Genomic DNA, 8,789 nt, shown 5'->3' with positions numbered 1-8,789 from the left:
TGCAACCCTATAGGTGGAACAATATGAACTAATATGAACTAACCAGTACCCCCCGTAGCTCGTGTCTCTAGCTGCGTATGTATCAGAAGATGGCCTAGTCGGCCATCTGTGGAAAGAGAGGCCCATTGGTTGTGCAAACTTTATATGCCTCAGTACAGGGGAACGCCAGGGCCAAGTAGGAGTGGGTGGGTGGGGAGCGTGTGGGGGACTTTTGGGATAGCTTTGGAAATGTAAATGAAATAAATACCTAATAATAATTTTTAAAAATAATAATAATAAAAAAGATGTGCCCTCTTGGTGTCCACAGCTCAGACAGAGCCTGTCGGGGCTGGGAATGTAGCCACTCCCAGACTTTCAAGGGACCGGTTTAGTGCTCCCTTGGGGCTTCTTACTTCTTTCATAGTGCAGTCCAAAGACCCGTCGTAGCAGGACCCTGGAGTTCCCATGGGTCTGGGCCTCAAGGGTCCGCTGGTCCGGAGGCGGATCGCTGCTAGGGAATGCTTAGAGTCCAGTCTGGTCTCGGTGCTAGGGGAGGAGCGCTCCCTGGGCTTCCCTGGGGAAACTCCTCCTCCTCCTCCCTCCTGGACAGCCTTTCCTGGCCGTTCCCTCCTCCTGGCCGAGGTGACCCGGCACCTGCGTTTAGGGGTGTCACCCTGGCTCCCGGGACGCCGCCTCCGGAGATTTAAGCGAGAACTGGAGTAGGTAGTGTACTTGGAGAGGACGAGGAAGCCAAGAGCTCCGACAGAGGTGGAGAGGGGCGGGAAGCGCAACAGGTGAGTAGCGCGCCGGACAAGCTCCGGTCCCGGCACAGAAAAGGAAATGGGGTGACCCGGGTCCGTCCGGCGGTGCGGGGCCTGGGTACAGGTGAGTTAGGAGAGGCCAGGGCACTACAGGTGCGACCGTCTGACTGATTCGCCCGAGTGTACGTCCTGGGGACAGGGAAGGGGTCCTGACGACCCCGATCCTGTGACGCGCGGCAGAGATCCCAGGTCGACTCTATAGATTCGCGCGGCTTGGCTTGTGGTCTTGCAGGTCCCTGACTAATGGCTTGAAGAAGAGAGTTCCTAGGGGCGGGGGTCCTTCGGTGGAGCAAACCCTTGGCTCCCTTCACGTGCTGATATCCTTTCCTAGAGCGCAGAGCTAGAGGTTTGTCCGCAGTTCTCTTTGTTTCGGGAAAATCTCGGCAGTCGGGCTGGTTACCTGAACTCCTTCCGCTCCTTGGTCCCTACTGAGGTGGAGAGAAACTGAAAACTGGCTGAGATGCCAAGGACCGATACAGGCGGCGCTGCTGGGCCCTGGGGACCTTGGCAAGACGGGAATTGTCCGTAACCTGTGGGAAGGGACTGCTCAGCCATCGCATACGATGACCCGGGACGACGGTGCGGGCCCCGCCTTGGCTTTGAGAATTCACTGGAACCGGCCATGGAGGAGCTGGCCCTGGGGCAGCAGGCCAGGCTGCCAAGGGCGAACTGTCTACTGGGAAAAAGGCTGACCACCTGGGCATCTAATTGGGACTTGGGGCAGTGGCAGGGTGACCCAGCGTACTAGGCTGGCAGAGGACGCAGTGTGCGAATCCAGTTGAAGAGATTAACTGTCCCATGGCCTGAAAGTTTTGTGTGTCCATGCCCCAGAGGATGTGGGTGGCTTGTGGCTGGGCTTTTGGTTGCTGGGAGCCCAAGTACCTTCGCAATGGCCCCTAATTCAGTTCAGAGCATGCAAAGGCCTCTAGTAGCTTCTTTAAGGGAGAACGCCCTAAATGTACTAAGAAAACAGAGGTCCCCACAAGGGTTGGGCTTGCAGACCTTTCATACAAATGCGTACCTTAGTCCTGGGGCTAAGATAAGCCATCTAGAGTTGGCTCCTTCAACACTCAGCAAGAGCCAGGCATTGTGGAAAGTTCCAAAGGGCAGGCCACTTCCAAGGTGTAAAATCCAAAGTGAGGTGGGGGTTGTTTACCTGGTTTGGGAGGAGGGGAGAGGTTCTCCTTCTGGTGAGGGTAAGGACAGCTTCCTTCCTGGTAGGAAGGCTAGGTAGGGGCTGGGCAGTTTCATGAGGACACAGGGACTGAAAGATCCCAGGCTACTAAGCTACTGCAGCTGTAGGTGATGAAGGACCTCCAGGCAGGCAAGGTGGCCCACTCCCCACCTTTACCTGCCTCTACTGAAAAGGTGCTTGGGATCTTTCTCAAGTGACCTGACTGGTCATATGATGTTAGAATGAAAACTCAAAAGCCACAGGTGTGGTGAGATTTATCTTTAATTCTAGAACTTGGGAGGCAGAGGCAGACACATCTGGCACTCTGTGAGTTCAAGGCCATTCAGGCTACCCAGTGAGACCCTGTATAAAGAGAGAAGGAAGAAAGAGGAAAGAAACTGAAGAGTGTCACCACAGCATGAGACTAAGTGCAAGAATTGAGAGGTGTTCTTGTGGCTTGGACTCACATCTCAGAAATTTTTAGGCATCTCTGGCCAATGTTCTCAGCTCGTACCCAGGTTTGGTCTTACACACATGCACATGTGCACACACACATGTTCACACACATGTTCACACACACATGTGCACACACACCTTTAGGGTCAGCTTTCTAGCAATAAGGTCTTGGAGTCTAGTGCAGAGAGCCTTGCCTGTGGCAGTATAGTCATTGGAGGAGGAAGTTTGACCATACTGTAGAATAGCTACATACTCTTCATTTCTTCTAGCTGGACAACATAGTGAGTTCTTCATAACCTATTTGCCTCAGCTACAGGGAGGCTGTTGCAAAGGCTAGGTAGTATTAGGGCCCAAGAATCGCTGAAGGAAGATCCCAGACTCAAATAGTATGCAAAGGCAAAGAGTTTATTCTGTAGAAATTACCAGCATGCTGGGTGGAGGTGGGAATGGGAGGGGTCAACCATTCATCAAAAAGATGATGACTTAAGGGGCTTATAGGCTAGAGGAATTTTCCAGAAGGGTTAGGTTACCTCTGATTGGTAGGGGCAAAGCAGTAACATTAGTACAATTTTGATTGGTTGCTAAGTTTCTCTTTATTTGGTGAGGGCTTGAAGAATTTTGTCAACTAGCTCAGTTCTGGCCTTGTTATCTCCTCTAGTCAGGCGTCCCAGGAGCTGTCTCAGCTCCAGACTTATTCTCCCTAAGTCAGGGCTGTCATTAACTAAAGGTCCATTGTCAGTGGCTCCTTCTGAGGAGCCAACATGCTTCCCAGAAAAATTGACATTTTTATTCCCAAGGTTTTTGGACCTCTCGGTAGCTTGTCTGGTGCCTCTATGGGATGAAAGGGGCAGAATCAGGGCAGAACACAGGGTAGCTGCCTTAGTAGGTCAATGCTATAAGCACTGGGTGCTCAGGGAGAGGCGTGCACAAGAGGCTTTGTTGACCATAGCTGGACCTAGGGCTGTACAGTCTCAATTCTTTTTCCTGCCATTAGTCCCGAGGTCACAGTGTGGCAGCAAGTCAAAAGAAGAGGAGATAAAAACTGAGAAAGAAGTCTAGGGAATCTAGACACCTCAGGTGCTCTAGGGCCAGGTAGCCATGCTGCTTAATCTCATAGGCCTACCTTTGTCTGCAGCCCCACTGTGACCAGGACCTGGAATTACTGAATGAACCAGAAGGTTGCCTCTCTGGGTTACAAGGTCACTGACTGACAGACACTTGCGCAACTATCCTGCAGGCGATGAAGTGTGAATATGTGAAGTATGGATTTCCAGTACCTTCTTCTTTATTGCCTAAGCAGATGGCTCCCCATGATGAGCCCAGCCTGGGACCAGGACTTACCAAGAAATGGAAACTAAGAATCTAGTTGACCATGAAGAATTGTGGTCATTGTAGGCACCCAGAAAAGCGGGGAGGAGGTGGTACACATATTAAATAAAATAAGTTTTGTTTTTTTTTTTTTTACTTTTCTAAATTAAATTTTTGTAGCAATGTTTCAATATTTAGAATTTTAGTTATCTTGGTCTAACTCCTATGAATAAAGTTAGAATTTTTTTAAAAAGAAAAAAAAAGAATCTAGTTGACTATATCACTCTTTACATTTAAGTATTAAGGGAGCCTAGAAAGTCTTGGGGGAGGGGGCTTTCCTTAATGTGAGGGCATTGCCCTTGTCCCAAATATTCCAGCCCTGAAAGTGGGGACCAGGAGTTTTTGTAAGCTCTGCAGAAAATTCTATGTCTGGGAACTCCTGGTCATCCCAAGTGCTGGGCATTAAGGAAGAAAGGAAAAATGGCTGGTCAGTCGAGTGGCTGAGCAGTTTAGGTTCCCAAAAGACTGGAAACTGGCCCTGTTGGTGGGGAGGGCAAAGGAGACATCTGGGGATGGGCAGGAGAGCTCCCAGGGAGCCACACAACTTGTTAGAGGCTTTTCCATCCACTATCCTCTCTGAATTGTTCCCTTAGCTATCCTTAAGGTTGAAATTGCTAAGCCTTGGTTGTTCAGGCTCCTCCCCACTTTCTAGATTACTCCCCAGGGGCCCTCCTACGCTGCCCCCAGGACCAGCTCAGGGACCATCAAGAATCACAATTCAGGAATTCAGAAGTATCATGATCCTAAAAGCTGAGACCTGCAAAAGCTGACTTGGGAAGTCTTTATGTGCAGTTCCCAGGTATAGTGGACCTCGTAATGAAGGAGGGTAGTTCAAGTATACCTCATTCCAGGGGCAATTGTGGTCCAAACCTGCCTGTGGGTTTCTGAGGAGGGACAGGGTCATTTATGTCTCATCTGATCACTGCGGCCGTTCTAAGGGATGACCCCTGGAGTAGACTTGGGATTCTGGAAGGGAGTGGAGCTGAAGCCTAGGGCTGCTTCTCCCAGGAGGAGAAAGAAATAGGAATGCATAGGGGTATGTTGGGCAATGGCAGCTCTTGAAGGAGAATCCATGTGGGATACTGGAGGGTAGATATATCATCAGTGACCTACACTGTGCACGGGGTAAACTTTTAAGAGGTCAGGTGGCCCAGAGACTCTCTCTGTTCCTAGTGGAGGCAGTGGGGGAAGGGAGGAGGTCTGCATGCCTTGCTTGTGTACACAGGTGAGCCATCAGGCACAGGGGGCATGGGCTCAAGAGGCAGGGGATGATAACAAAGCACCTAGTGTGTGAAGGCCACCCATGGCTTGTAGCCGTGGAAATTCACACAAGGACAATGGGTAGACAGAAGGCTTAGCCTCAATGCTGACTGAAGAGTGAGGCTGACACTGCAGTATTTTCAAGTTAGTTGAATGGGCAGATGGAACAAGTCTGGCTTTGTTATTGTTTGTTTGACTAAGGTACAACGCAAAGAGTCGGTTTCCCTTTAGTTTATGGCCCTTGCTTTCCATGGGGGCATCCAGGCAGGTGGCTCTGATCTCTTACCTGGTCAGAATGATCCGACCTCCAGACACAGGAAATGGATTTCTAGAGACCACAAATTTGGAGGTCATTCTACACAGAACTCTGAGAGTTGTTCAGGTTCACTACATTATAATGTGCGGCAGTGAGTGTTCACCACCTCAGGCCTCATAGCAAGTGCTTAGTCATTTATGGTCTAGAGTGTGCTGGATCTTGTGCTCTGAGGACTTTGCACTTTCCTAGTAGTTCACAGAACTCAGCTAAATTTTTGCATTGTAGAAAACTTGGTTTTCCTGCGCTCAGTCAAAGGCTGCCTTCTGATTCTGATCCTTAATCCTGAGGCTGGCCTTTGGGTTTACGCGGCCTGAATCAGGTCCCTGCTCCACATAGCAGTAGCATAAATACTGGAAGGCAAAGCCTGTTTCTGTCATACTGAGCTCAGAGCTGGAGCTCATACTTTCACTAAATCTTTATAACACTTCCTTTATTATCCTCATTAAACATCCTGGGTAAGGCCTTTAACCTGAGCCAGGAGCATGAACATGAGCTGGAGTTTACCTACCATGACCTGGGAGCTTTCTGCCTGTATCAGTGTTAGCTCTAGGTGCCTGAACTCTGTGGTGACACCCACTGTGCCCAACTTGTGAAGCTGGTAATGTCCTGATGTGAGCTTCCCATTCCTGGCTGTTCAATTTCATCTTATTCATGTAGCCTCTGGAACTAAAACCAAAAAAAATATGTGTGCATGTGTATGTGCATCTATGTGTCTGAAGAATGCATATGTGTCTCTAAGTGTCTGTGTGCATGTGTTTATGACTGTATGCAAGCCTCTGTGTGTATGTGTGTATGTTTGTATATGTCTCTGTGGTCTATCTGTATCTGTATGTGTTGAGTGTCTGTGTATGCATGTCTCTGTGTGCAGCTGTATGTGTATCTATATGCATATGTTTCTGCATGCATGTCTGTGTCTTAGTGTCTCTTCATATGTGTGTGAATGTCTGTGTGCATGTCTCTGTGTCTGTATGCACATTAGTGTATCTCTGTGTGTGTTTATGTGTGCATATGTATCTGTGTTTGTATACATGTGTTCCTTCCTAGTTTGCTTCTCTATTGCTGTGATTAAACAAGTAAAAAACACCAGGACCAAAATGACTCCAGGATAAAAGAGTTTATTTCAGCTTATAGTTTACAGTCCCTCATCCAGGGATTTTAGGGCAGGAACATAGAGGCAGGAACTGAAGCAGAGACCATCAAGGAACTTTGTTTTGTGGCTTGCTCAATCTACCTTGACCACCTTTCCAGGGTGACATTGTCCATGGTGGACTTCAATCCTCAGTCAAGAGAATTGCCCCATGGACTTGCCTCCAGGACAGTCTGATGGAGGCATCTTCTCACCTGAGGTTCCCTCTTCCAAGATGCCCCTAGCTTGTATCAAGTTCACCTGCAGACACCAGACACACACACACACACACACACACACACACACACACACACACACACACAAATAAATCACACACACACACACACACACACACACACACAGAGAGAGAGAGAGAGAGAGAGAGAGAGAGAGAGAGAGAGAGAGAGAGAGAGAGATTTTGATTTTGATTTTTCGTATGGTACAAAGCTAGATTAAAAACAAAACAAACAGACTTAATTTCTACCCTAAAAAGCTTGTAATCTCCTTGGGACAACGAGGCATTCACAGAAAAAGAAATGCATATGATGAGGGCCTGCTTTTTCTGAGGTGTTTTGTTTCACTTTCTTTCTCTCCCCCTAGTTTTTGGGAACTGGCACTACCAACAAGCCAGGCCCAGCCACCCATCTTCAATATACCAGCTAAAGCGACAAGTCATAACAAAGAGCAGATTGAAGTCATTATGTTGGCTATTCCTGGTTGTTAACCTGACTACATCTGGAATTCTGGAATGAACTCTAATCCAGAAATGGAGGGCACACCTGGGATCCAGATCCTCAGGCTGGAAGCACAGGCTTCTGACCTGGATCTTGACATGGGATGACACATGCTTTTGAGGCCCAGGCAAGGTAGTACATTCCTTTCATCCCAGTAGACAGAGGCAAGCAGATCTCTGGCTTCAAGGCCAGCCTGGGACAGAGCAAGTTCCAAATCCAGGCGTGGTAGTACATACCTTTAATCTGGGCCATACCTTCTGCTGGAGGCCTACATAAGGGCAATGGAAAATGGAAGGGTTTATTCTTCTTTTGCCTGCTTTCGCTTACTTGCCAGCACATCCATTAGAACCCACTTCTTCAGGATTCCAGCTTATACAGAAAACCAGCTGAAACACCTAGCCTTGTGTGACTGCTAGACTCTTAGACTCCCCTTTCACAGCTGCCCATTGTTGGGTTAGTTGGACTGCAGACTATAAGTCATTCCAATATTTTCCCTTAATATATAGAGATATCTCATAAATTCTGTGACTCTAGTGAGCCCTGACTAACAGTTATGCACCACTATGCCTGCCCATGAGGAACTCTTAATTCTTCCAGGTCCACTGTTTCGATAGTCTGATAGTACAAGTGTCTCTCTTTAAATAACTTCTTCCTGGCAAGGAAGTAGCCCCATGTCCAATATTTGTCTATGCTGAATGTCTCGTACCTCTACCCTATACTACTATTGACTAACTTTCTCCTAACAGTGCACTGTGCTCCTAAGAAGAGAGAATATCTTATAACATGACTTGGGTCATGGTTCTCTTCTGTGTGTTTATTGGTTGCACAGTGTCCGGTGATGACAGAGTTGGAGAAAGATTCTGGGGGTCCTCTCCCACTTCTAGCAACAGTACCTGGCACTCTGGGGGTCTCGTGAAGGAGCCAGCACATGTGAGGTGGTGTGTGATGACATTAGTGGACTTCAGTTATTGGGGTTATCCCACACTCTTCAAGGAAAGTATCAATGAACTTGTCATCGTTTTCAGAGGAAAGGACTACAGGGCAGTTTTTGTTTGGGAAAGAGTTTTTTACATCATGGGATGGGACTGGACTCCACAGTGTTGTCTCATTGCGTGACAGCTGGACAGGTGGTTCACGAGCTCATACTAGACAGCACCAGGGTGCTGTGTTCCTCTGAGATGGAGTGAGTGAGGCTGCCGTCCAGGGCCCCTTAGGAAGCTTGTCCTCATTTGCTTTCTTGACCTTTAAAGGACAGTTACCCAAAGTGCTTCCTTATGTCTGGCTCCCAGTGTCAAAGGTAAGTATCAGGTTTCTTTAAATGACAGGGTAGCTCTCTTGTCTGGTTATGTCTTGCCCCTTTCAGAAGTCAACACATAGGAGTTAGAGCTGCATGTGACCATGGAAAATCCCTGTTTAGAAGATGACCAGGATAGAATGTGATGACTCCCTTGCTCTTTTTGACACCTTTTCCAATTCTACCTAGTGTGGGCATTCCTTCCTTCCTTCCTTCCTTCCTTCCTTCCTTCCTTCCTTCCTTCCTTCCTTCCTTCCTTCC

General features: G+C 48.2%; 1 protein-coding gene across 1 annotated transcript in view; it reads left to right on the top strand.

Moving 5' to 3' along the window:
• Positions 1–612: 612 nt before the first annotated feature.
• Tmprss2 (transmembrane serine protease 2) overlaps positions 613–8,789 on the top strand; it is a 38,432-nt gene continuing 30,255 nt past the window's right edge. Inside the window, exon 1 of the mRNA XM_029470324.1 lies at positions 613–773. The gene's annotated coding sequence lies outside the window, so the exon portion shown is untranslated. The remainder of the gene's footprint in view (positions 774–8,789) is intronic.

This window comes from Mus caroli, chromosome 16 (genome assembly GCF_900094665.2).
Source record: "Mus caroli chromosome 16, CAROLI_EIJ_v1.1, whole genome shotgun sequence".
Taxonomy (NCBI): Eukaryota; Metazoa; Chordata; class Mammalia; order Rodentia; family Muridae; genus Mus; species Mus caroli.
Note: the sequence above shows the minus strand (reverse complement) of the source record. Positions and strands in the feature narration are given on the sequence as shown.